The sequence below is a fragment of the Engraulis encrasicolus genome, chromosome 4 (genome assembly GCF_034702125.1).
Source record: "Engraulis encrasicolus isolate BLACKSEA-1 chromosome 4, IST_EnEncr_1.0, whole genome shotgun sequence".
In the NCBI taxonomy this organism is placed as follows: Eukaryota; Metazoa; Chordata; class Actinopteri; order Clupeiformes; family Engraulidae; genus Engraulis; species Engraulis encrasicolus.
Window position 1 is genome coordinate 30,382,441 of NC_085860.1, and position 12,205 is coordinate 30,394,645.

General features: G+C 44.9%; 1 long non-coding RNA gene across 1 annotated transcript; it reads right to left on the reverse strand.

Moving 5' to 3' along the window:
- Positions 1–2,870: 2,870 nt before the first annotated feature.
- On the reverse strand, positions 2,871–5,515 carry LOC134446811 (uncharacterized). The gene is made up of 3 exons (XR_010034506.1): positions 5,250–5,515; positions 3,927–4,025; positions 2,871–3,748 (listed from the first exon to the last, which is right to left on the reverse strand). It is a non-coding gene; the product is annotated as an uncharacterized LOC134446811 (long non-coding RNA).
- Positions 5,516–12,205: the final 6,690 nt, after the last annotated feature.

Below are 12,205 nucleotides of genomic sequence, written 5' to 3' on the forward strand. Positions count from 1 at the left end.
GAAACAGAAAAGGATGAAACATTGACAGAACTCAGGAGGATAATCAAACAAGGCTGGCCTGAGCGCAAAAGCGACTGTCCACGGCGAGTTCAAGATTACTGGACCTACAAAACAGAGCTGACGGAGGTCGACAACATTGTGTTCAAGGGCAACCGGTTTGTGATTCCGTCTTCAATGCAAAAAGAAATGCTCAGGAAGATACATGAAGGGCACTTGGGGGAAGAAAAGTGTAAACGCAGAGCTCGTGAAGTCATGTATTGGCCGGGAATGAATCGAGAGATTGGCCTGCTCACAGCCAAATGCGAAGTGTGCTTGCCTTACCGATCCAAACAGCAGGCAGAACCACTTATGACTTACCCTGTGCCAGAAAGACCATTCTACAGAGTAGGAGCGGATCTGTTCGACTGCCATGGAAAGAGCCATATCGTCGTGACAGATTACCTCTCAAACTACCCTGAGGTCGCGACCTTGCAAACAACATCCAGCAAGGCAGTCATTGCATTCCTTAAGACTGTATTTGCAAGACATGGAGTCCCCTGCGACCTGGTCTCGGATAATGGTCCGCAATTTTCAAGCAAAGAATTTGCTGACTTCGCAAAAGAATGGGGTTTTCAGCACATTACATCTAGCCCACATTATCCCAGGTCCAATGGCCTTGCAGAGAGCTCAGTCAAAATTGTCAAAGGTCTCATGAAGAAAGCGCACGATGGAAATGAAGACTTTCATCGCAGCCTGATGATCTACAGGAGTGCGCCACTGCAGAACGGACTGTCCCCAGCCCAAATGCTAATGGGACGACGCTTGAGAACCAATCTGCCAATCCATGAGAATCTCTTGACACCAAAAGGAGCACACAAAATCAAAATTGACAAAGAAAAATACAAAGTGAAACAAAAACAGCATCACGACAAAAGAGCAAAGAAGCTGAGAGTCTTGAGGCCTGGAGAACAGGTCACAATCAGAGATCATGTGACAGGCATCTGGAATCTGCATGGTTCAGTGCAAAAAGAGGTGGCACCACGCTCTTATGAAGTTCAGACAGAGCATGGAGGATCTCTGAGAAGGAATCGTGTCGATCTCAAACCACAAGTGTCAAGCCAGACAGGGGTGGAACAGCCCGACACAATGCCACAAGCCGGAGACAACACCCTGGAGCATACCGTGGAACCAGAAGTGTCAGCAACTGTCCATAGCTCTCCTGTCAAGACTCCGTGCAGACCAAAGCGCACGGTTCAGCCTCCCAAGAGACTCATTGAAAGTTGCTGAACACTAGAGACTGTAAATGTGTTGTGTGTTTGAAAGAAAATTCATAATTGTTTTATTGTGAATGTTTAAGATAGAGCATTTTGAGTAAAGTAATGCAAGGTACATTAGTTATTGGATATAGTCATAGTCTTAGTTGGGTTAGAGATAAACTCTTTTCTTAAGGGGGGAGATGTGTTGTTATGTGTTGCTTAAATATACTTCATTACCCATAATGCAACAGACAGTAGGTTACCTCAGGGACCATGTAACAAGATAGGGAGTTCTTCGATAAAGTCTCAGCATAAACCCACGCGACCGTGTGTGTCTTTTCATTAATGCACTACACGGCATAACACCCCCGACCACCAATATGGGAGGGCCCTGGGCAAAGGGTCAAATGCCCTGCTTGCCCCACCTACAGCTCCACCCCTGGCACAGCGGTGTCCCAGAGCATGTTGGCACATGGTGTGTGTGTGTGTGTGTGTGTGTGTGTGTGTGTGTGTGTGTGTGTGTGTGTGTGTGTGTGTGTGTGTGTGTGTGTGTGTGTGTGTGTGTGTGTGTGTGTGTGTGCACTGTGCCTGTGCCTGTGCATGTGCGTACAGGGCCGAGTGAGCATGCTCGGTGGTGGTGTCCATGGCGACGACTGTGGTAACAGTTTGCCAGCTTTCGCGGCACAGCAGGGGCCATGACGGTTCCTGACAGGCTATCGTTTGTCAGGCAGCGAGAGTAATCATTACGGCGCTTAAAATAGAATAATTAGAGACAGGCCTCTCAGCACCTCAGCCAGCCCGTACAGCAGAGTGGAGCTGAGCGGAGCGGAGTGGAGCACTGTGGCTCTCCTCTGCCCTCGTCTCGTCCCCTTGCTGCCCAAAAGCACATTCCCACTGTCCCACGCCTGGCTCTTGTATGTAACATAGTGTTCTCTCTCTCTCTCTCTGTCTCTCTCTCGATCTCTCTCTCTCTCTCTCTCTCTCTCTCTCTCTCTCTCTCTCTCTCTCTCTCTCTCTCTCTCTCTCTCTCTATCTATCTATCTATCTCTCTCTGCCCCTCTCTCCCTCTCTCTCTCTCTCTCTCTCTGCTTTCTGTTTTTGGTGTTGTTTGTTTGGGCTTGTTGTGTGCATTTTAATTTAAAGGCAAAAGCTTCTACAGGATGTGTTATTCTTAAACCCCGAGTTTAAAAGCTTTTCTGTGAATGGGTTTGTAGCAGAAGTTTGGTGAGAAAGTAGGCCTACAACAACTACTGTTTGACCGACCGCTGATTTATTGAAGGGGAAATGTAAAATTTTCATTCCAAAAGTAATAATTTCCTTGGTCGACGGTTGTCAGAGTTGATATAAAGCTGACAGGAAGTCTTTAAAGCACAATGACTTTGAAGCCCACATCCATTCTTTTATAGTCAACATGAGTCAAATGGAGCGTGAAGATGTAGAGTATCAAGGAAGCGGTAACTAAGTACATTGTGTTGACATTGCACAGATCACTTCTATGAATTTCCTTATGGCTGTGCTTAAAAGTATACACCGCAGGCGCAGGAACACTTGTAGACATCAAAGGTGGATAGTAATTGATTACACGAGGAGCATGTTTCTAGTAACGTTTCTAGTAACTTTATTAGTAACACACAGGATTGGTTTACAGTGCTGCCATGTCTGCACAAAACCACAAGAGAAACCTCTGAATGCTTTCGGTGACTACTCATTTCCTTCACAATCAATACTGTACACATCAAAGATGGGAAGCAGGGACAAAGTCACGGTGTGGAGTTTGACAGACGATAGCCCATTGCCATCTCGCTCTATCAGATATGCCAGCTATTCAATTCCCTCAGAGCACAGGCATGCCATACCACATAAAGTTCACCTCAGGAAATAGAAGAACAATGTCCACACAAACCTTGCATTGTAGAATACTGTGTTTATAATAGCATGATAAACTGCAAAAGACTGGATTCCTGTGTCGAATTTCTGGGTCGTGCACAAGCTTTTATAGGATGTTTCTCAGTTGCAAATCCTCAACAATAGAAATTCATCTTAGGGGTGGGCGATATGGCAAAAATGTTGTATCACGATTCTTTAACATGAAATCACGATATCGATTTTTTATCACGATCTTCCATCCAAAAAATAAAAACAACAAAAAACAACTTTCATATACTTGCAATTTGTAATTTGCAGTCAATAAAATGTTAACACACTGATGATACTCTCATAAAGTGTACAAGTGGAATACAATAATGTAAAGAATAAAGTGAAGACAACAACACAAGTGAGAAAACGTCACTCTGATACTGATAATAAACATCTTCACTGCAAGACGATCTATACGATTTCTCCACTTTGGCAGATTCGAGACGATATTTTACTCAATATCGCGATTCACGATATAATATCGTCATATCGCCCACCCCTAATTCATCTCCACTGCAGGTCCTTTCCAAGTCATGTCATGCATGCATTCCAGCAACCAGAGCTTGCAGAGGTTCTTCTTACAGTATTTACATGGCCTGTCGGAGAAAAAGCATTGAGGTAATTGGGGGTTGGTATCATGACCTTACCTGCATAAACCATTAAATTAAGTTGGAAACAATGAAAGCCTCCACATGGCTAATATCGGAGATTTCATTATACAGTAGATTGATGTACATCTGACAATCAAAACAACTGCAAATGTGCTGTGATTACCGTAAGTGCTTGGGGAGGGGGGGTTTAAGAGAGGAGGAGACACTCCGTCCTTTTGGCTTGTACAAATTGAGCTGGTTTTGGAAGCTTTCATCAGCAGGCCTGTATCAAGGAAGAGAGGAGAGGATGTATGGCGGTATAATGGCATGTTCTCCTCGCTGGTATAATCAGTTGTGGAGCACACAGCTAATGGCCCCTAATCCTCTGTTTCCTGATATTAACTCCAATCAGCAATCAAAATGCCCCACAATTCACAATCTCTTGTACAAACGCATTCAGGCCAAAGCAGCAAGCTTGCCTTGCACCCCATTCCATTCTTTGCACTGGGCTGTGCAGTTTTTTTTTCTTCTCCCCCTTCGAGGAAGCTGGACGGGAAGGGTCAAAAAAATAAAACACAGACTGAGGGGAACCAATGAAAAAGAGGAATGCCATTTCTTTTGGGAAAAGGAGAACATTCCTCCGGTTCATTAGCCTAAAGAGAAAATAGACTGCAGAACAAATTAATGTTAACTTTAATTTCTGGTTTTACATAAATATAAAGTCCTGGAGCAGCCTAAGGAATGTGAGGAAAGGAGGAGGTTTTGGAGGGGGTAGGGTTAAGAAGGGGGGATGGGGGAGGTGGGGGGCGCATGCCTTGCAGGACCGAATGAAACTAAGCCGCCACATTTTTAACAGCGAGAGTCGGTTGGTCTTGGCAGGGCGCTTTCCGAATGACTCTGGCCTACCTTTATGTTTCTCATTATAAATCTCCTAGCATACGGAAAAGTTTAGCTGCTCAAACACTGTTAGCCGCACAATCATCGGTGACTGTAAGAGAGCGGCGTCCATGCCTGATTTTGGACAGGTTTGTTGTACAAGAGAGCAGGCAAACATGTCTGCAGTGGTGCGTCTAAAAATAAAGGTTGTTTTTATGTCCCCCCTCCATCCCCTCCTTTGTGTGTTCTCCGCAAATGAAAACTTTACGGTCAGTATTTGTGCAGACTGGCAGAGCTATCAACACCCATGAGGTAACAGGACATAACCCTACTCTCCATGAATTAATGCTTTGTGTCTATGGTATGCCTTGGCTCACAGCAAAGGCCCATGTCTCTGGAACCATATTAACCCACATTCTTTCCAAATGCTCCTGGCTGCAGCGGTGATCATTGCTAACATGCCCCATGCTTCCACCAAACTCTGTGTGCCTTTACAAGGGAAAAGAAAAGAAAGGACCCGTCTCTAGATGTAATCGAAAACAGTTGATATAGAGCTGCTCCGGCCGGGGGAGTTTGGAAGTAGCGTGGTACAAAACAATGCCCCCCGTTTACCCCAAATAAAAATAGATACCCTCTTAAGATGTTTCCATCAAAAACACCTGGGCAGCCGGACAGAGAGGGGAGTCTTGGTGGGACCAGCGGCTCCCCCCGTGATAACCATAACAGGGGAAAACTGCAGCGGGAGGAGCATCGGGAAAACAAAAAACAACAGAGATGTTACTGATACCGAAGCCCCGGCGAGGAGGACTGTTGGGGTCCCCGCAGAGCTTTGAAGTTGCAAGCGCCGGCCGGGGCCGACGTGGTACTCCTGTTGCCCCAAAAACCCACCCCACTCCAGACCCTCTCCAAACCATGCCCCAAACCCTAAGCGCCAGCCCCCTTATACCACACCACGCCACCCCACCTCCACGGCCCTTGGCCAGCCCACCGCACCGCAGCCCCCCCCCCCCCCCCCCCCCATTCAGGATTAGCCTTGCTATGATTTAGGGCTGCTCTCTCTGACCTCCGGAATGCAGCGGATGACGGATCTATTTTCCTACATTGTTTCACCTGCTCTAAACAGAACCACATGTAGCACAGGGCCGCCTCGCCTTTGTGGGTAATTGGAAACACATGGTTATAGGGTGGGAGACTTGGGGGGAGGTGGGGGGGGGGGGGGGGGTTACAGGAGAGCTCCCTGTGGGACTGTGGAGTGACACCCAGCTCGGAGGGATGGGGACAGGAAACAGGCATGGACAGAGACGTAGAAGAGAGGGCAGTGGTGTGGTCACTGGACCAATGACAGCGGACAAGTAACCTGGGGGAGGAAGTCCAGTCCCGTGAGACTGAATGGGCTTGGTTGTCCCCTTACCTTACTGACGACAGCAGGGCCGAAGCTGCCTCCCACGAGGACACGGGAGGTTACAGTAGGCCCTAATCACGTCAACGTGCAGCCTGCATGTCTGAGGCGGCTGACTGATCAGAGGGACCTAGAGGTGGAACAAACAAAATAATCTCAACTTTTTGAATCATGGGAAACTTCTTCTTGTACAGAGGACTCCAAGGATGCTGTAACACAGTGTTTCTCAAAGTGGGGCGTAAGCCCCCCTGGGGGGGCGCAGAGGCATCTCAGGGGGGGGGGCTTGTGACATCTGATTTTGTCACAAATGACAAATGATTTCCTGTCTCGCCAATAAGTCAATATGTTTAAAGCCCTCACCAACATTTTTTATATTATTAATTGTCATTCATTTGAATGCCATAGGAAATGAACACACATCTGCATTCGACTGCAGTCCCTCTTTGTTTAATTTCACCAGTCATCACCTTTCCTTTGATTCTGCGCAGCGATCGCAAAATCAGTCTGCATGAGTACTACTGTTGCTTGGGGGGGCTCGGAAGCATTCAGACCCTCTGAAGGGGGGAATGATGGAAAAAGTTTGAGAACCACTGCTGTAACCATAGTAGACCCTTAGGTCGATCCATTCCATTCCATTCACATGAATACCGTGGTGAAGTCCAATCGGAGAAATTTCTGTCACGCTTTCCTCAACATTTTACATAATAGGATATCCTCCATTCATAATTTAATAAATACAAGACAGGTTTTTTTTCCCCTGACAGGCTAAAGCACTGAGCCAATGTACAATGCATATGGCGGCGCCTGGAATGTGACCTGTGTCCACCCATGTGGCTGACGGCTATGCTTTTCCACCTGAGGTACAGAAGGCATCTCCTCCCATTAAAGGTGTTTGTTTTGGTTGAATTAAATGTAGTCTGTCATTCTGAAAGAATGCCTCGTCCGCCAGAGTTCGCTCGCCTGCATTAACTGTTTTGTGACTTGTAAAATGATCCCGACCGACTCCGTTTGCTCTCAAAACATCATTAACGGAGTGATTTAACCTGAGCACAGGAGCCCACCACGTTGTGGAAATACAGCATTTTCCACAACACAAAAGGAGAGATTCCACTTCACCGATTTAAAATGACACTAAAAGTAAACGTGCTGGTGTAAGATTACTGCCACAAGTCTGATAACTTACTTTTTATGGTGCACGCGTTGCCAGGTTGGTGCACGCCTTGCCAGGTTGTTTTGTGTTTGCAATTAGCATGGCGACCAGGCTCATTTGGCGCAGTTTAACGCAGTAAAAGATTGTGATTAGGCCTAATCAGGTTTCACTTAACCGCCAAACAGCATGCAGGAACTGCTTTGAGCAGACACAGGGCTTGTCTGATGGTTTTAGGGAACTTTAACCTAAAAGACTGGAGAGGTTGGGCTGCTGCACATTCTTTGAGCATTACAACTCTGCCATCTAGTGCTCAATCCTGTTAGATGTCTTTTTAAAAATGAATCAGTTCACTCTATCTTATCCAACTGTATGAATGGAATTGAAGGGAATTAAAGTAATTGGTCACCCTTCAATAAATAAAGTGTTAAGCGAGATTTCAGTTAATATTTGATGTAATATTTATATTGTATTTATATTGTATTTTTATAATATTGAATATATTTAATATATTTTTTAATATTTGTGTGTGTGTGTGTGTGTGTGTGTGTGTGTGTGTGTGTGTGTGTGTGTGTGTGTGTGTGTGTGTGTGTGTGTGTGTGTGTGTGTGTGTGTATGCGTGCTTGCATACCTGTGTGTGTGTGTGTGTGTGTGCTTGTGTGTGTGTGCACGTGTGTGCGCTTGCATGTGTGTGTGTGTGTGTGTGTGTACTGTACTGTATGTGACTGCATGTGGCAACCTTATCAACAGCAGGGATCTGGCTTCCCGGTAGCATGGCCCCATAGATCTGACTAAATGTCACCGTTGATAGAGGGCTCCACCCGGGACAAGGTGCAGCTGGCGCAGGTGTGGTGGCCATGAGGTCAGTGCTGTGCTGTTTATCACGTAGCCTGTGCTGTGCTGTGCCGCCACTGCTGGAGACTCTCCACTCCACTCTCCACTCCACTCTCCACTTCTCTCCACTCCCTAACCAGAGCCACCCATCATAGGCTATAGCCACATCTTGGGGTCTCAGAAGCTCGGAGACACAGGTCAAGAACTCCTCATGGGGTCTCGAAATCTTCCTTACACGGGCTTTGGTAGGGCCCAAGACAAAATCAACTGAAAGGGCCCCCCAGCCCAATAGATACAATGTAATAAGGACACAAGTCTGGGCCCCCTCTCTCTCTGGGCCCATGACAACTGTCCCCTTTGTCCCCCCCTGTCGACTCGGCACCCCTGGGGACAAGAACTCTGCTATTGTGAGGGCAGGGCCGGTGACAGCTTTTGCTGGGCCCAGGACAAAGTCAGCATTTGAAAGGGCCTCCAATCCAAAACAGACAATGAGATGATGAACCATGTCTCTCCTGGGCCCGGGACAACTGACCCCTTTGTGTGTCCGTCCGTCCGTCCCCCCCCCACAATCCTGGGCCACAATGACAATGACATCTGGTTTTTACTTTGCTGCACAGAGGCCTCTGCATGTGTGTGTGTGTGTGTGTGTGTGTGTGTGTGTGTGTGTGTGTAGCTTATCTTACATATACCTCCTTATACCTATGAGATGACAATGTGTGTCTGTTATCACTCTATGAAAGTGGGTCATTACACTACATTTCACTTAGCTGACACTTTTTATCCAAAGCAACTCACAGTTATTGTCAGGGTATTGGTTACAGTCCCTGTGTTGGTTTAGGTGCCTCAAGGGCACCTCAGCCATGGAGTGCGGTAAGGAGTGGAAGGGTGGGATTCGAACTTGCAACCCTCCGATTTAAAGTCCATCTCCTTAATCGTTAGGCTGCCTCATTATGAGCCAGTATTTGCAAAAACTATCATCCAAACAAACACATGTTAGCATTTGTTTACGCATGCATACTTATGGGCTCATATTTGTGTCACTGTCATGATATCAGTGAGGAAATATTAAACTGAGTTGTGAGTTCTACCAACCTGTGTTAGTTACACAGACTCCATTGGGTGACTGACCATGTGGACCCTGAGTCCGAGAAGATAGAATAATGAGGACTCGTGTGATGTGAGGTCTATCCCAGTGGTTCTCAACTTTTTTTGAACAAACACCCCCTGGACCTCCTCCTAAGCCCCCCAACGCCCCCTTGACCTCATCATAAGCTTTCCAATGTATTAAAAAAATGAAATGGACTAATAACCCCATGACAACTAAGCATTGCCCCCTCTCAACTGCATCCTTCTCAATGCCCTCCTATGCTCCTCAACACCCCCTGGGGGGCTGTACCCCAATAAATCACGCTGATCAAGGTTCACCCTTAAAACAATAATAACATGTATGCCTAGAGTCTGTTGCATCCACTTCAGGCACACAGACAATAACAAACACACATATATGGGTGCAAACACACACATACGCACGAATGCACACACGCACGCACGCATGCACACACACAGAGTCAATACGTAATTCTTAATCGATTCGCAAATAGAAACATTCATCAATAGTAAACAGCAACACATTGTTGTCTCTACCGCACACGTCTGCCAGGACAAATTCAAATACTATAAAGATTATTGATTCCCACCATGGCTTCAGTGAACCTACAGTTTTGAGGTCAGGCAAAAAGCAATTTCCACAAAAGAGATGGTAAAAAAAGACTTTAATCATAAATATATCACATACTGTACTGTATAGTGGTCGGATGAATGCCACAAGAAAACATTGCTAATTTGAAACAGTTACACTGTACAATCTCTGTCTTTCCAATGTATGGTCAGATTACGTATATGTTACATATACGTGATCTAATCACACATTGTTTACAATGGGTGTTCTGACACAGAGTAACTCTTTCAAAGGTCAGGAGCATCCCCTCAGGTCTACTACAACATTTAAGAAAACATTGTATCACACATCATACTGTATTGTTTTGATATACATGTACTGTAAAACAGCCCTCGTGTTACGCTTGTCAAATGTCCTAGAGCACTCCGCAATGTACTACCAGAGATTCTTTAAGTATAGAGATATGCCATTGTAATAGGTTGCTATGGGCACCTAACGTGACCAGGTTCCGGTCTGCCTAAATGGGCGTGTCATAATACTCCTAGCATTGAATAGAACAGTCCTTAGGTCTGCCTAGGTCTGCCTACAGGGGGATCCCCCCCCCCTCCCCCTTGCAATAATAGAACCCGGAAACAATGGAACCTCTCTCTCTCTACTCTCTCTGGTACTACAGTGTGCAAGTTCGAGAGACAATGGTTCACTGTTCTCTCAACTTACAAAAGAGACAGACAATCACATCTTTATATAGTAGGCTAGGCTCATCTGCTAGTTAGCATAATGGTAAATGAAGATGTAACATATGTAGTTTGTATTTGATATAGCCTACGTATTAAATTGGTCATAGTGAACAAAATGCACGGAGAAGTCTAATGGAAAATTGAACTGCACTGACTGAAGAATACTATATAATAGGCCGATTCAGTCCACATTTCAATGGGGGACAAGAGGAGGGGGCGATCTTTTTACGTTTATAAAGACATTTTCGATTAATGCTTTTTGAAAAGGGGAGCAAAAGGGAGCTGTATAAAATTGAAAACAAGATATAAATCTTCAAAAATGAGCAGCAAATGGACGTAAGTATAAAAGACTGCAGTGACATCCATGTGACTGTACTACACAGACAAGTTTTAGTTATAAAAACATTTTTCTATATGATTTATATAGCCTTTAAGCAATGTTGATATTTTCTCTATTTGCTGAATACGTTATTTATCCCCAAACCAAAAGATGAGTGAGTGACTGAGATCCTCCACATGTGAGTAAGACAGTTTTACAAAGCTGAAAATATGATCTAAAAATATATACGTATGTAAACATAAGTGAAGTGGACTTGTGTTCAAACTAGATGCTGGTATTCCATTAGTGTTTGCTGTTATCAGGGTGAAATTAGTTTACATGTCTGTAGTGTACTCGTATGTTCCAGTAAAACAAATATACATTCCCAAAATCCCATGTCAACATAGTCTCTCAAACTCTAACTAACACTATAACTAACTAACTAACATACAAAAATCCCCTCACACATACATGGCGATGATAAACGTGATAGGTTATTGGGATAAAAATCCTCTCTTACAGTCTATAGTCTATAGGCTTCCAGTTCTCTTTAGGGCCTACAGGGAGAAGAGTCGGATTCAGCTGAGGAGATCCATCGTATTTTCACTGAGAATGTTGCATGCATGCTCAAGGGCATACAAAAATGGCCTAGTTTTACACACTGCTGTAGCCAGAGAGATAAGGAATGTTGTGAGGAGAGAGGCCAATTGCACATGGTGATGGTGAAATAAAAGAGGTATTGATTCACTATTTATCTGTGCTGCAACAATTTTGCACCTCTCTCTCTCTCGCTCTCTCTCTCTCTCTCTCTCTCTCTCTCTCTCTCTCTCTCTCGCGCTCAGATTGATAGAGCAAGAGAACAAAAAGAGAGAGTGCGTGAGAGGGGGATCGTTTTTTCTTTTATGCTAACTTCTATACCCACAGTTCCACAGAGGGAACACTTAATGAATTATAGATTCATCTGCAGCAAGCCGACAAAACACATCTGCATTCACGAACAAGGCTGCTACTGCATTGCTTGAGAACTAAATGTATCCCAGTATGGCTACTTTGCAATTTAATTGGAAAAACAAATTAGTGTTTGTATTCCCCATCAGTCTTACAGCAAGCCCACCTCAAATGAAATATTCTTGGGGAATATGTATCTTGGGATAGCTGTGGAATGACTTTCTTATCTGAATCTATAGGTGGACTGCTATAAAAGAATTGCCACAGCCACAAAAATAAACAATATCCAGTCCAAGGTTAACCATACCCAATATAAACATTACTGTCTGTCTATTTAGCAATTAAATCTCATATCCACGAGCCTAGAAATCCATACTGTTTGTTGTTTATTGGTTTGCTTTCATTTTTTTGCTGATGGGGTAGTCCCTAGTGGCTGGAAGTCTAGGTCCATCAGAACAAAACAGGATGGAGCGTACAGTAATGTGTCAGGTTACTCCCAGAGAGAGAGGGAGCAGCTCTGTGACG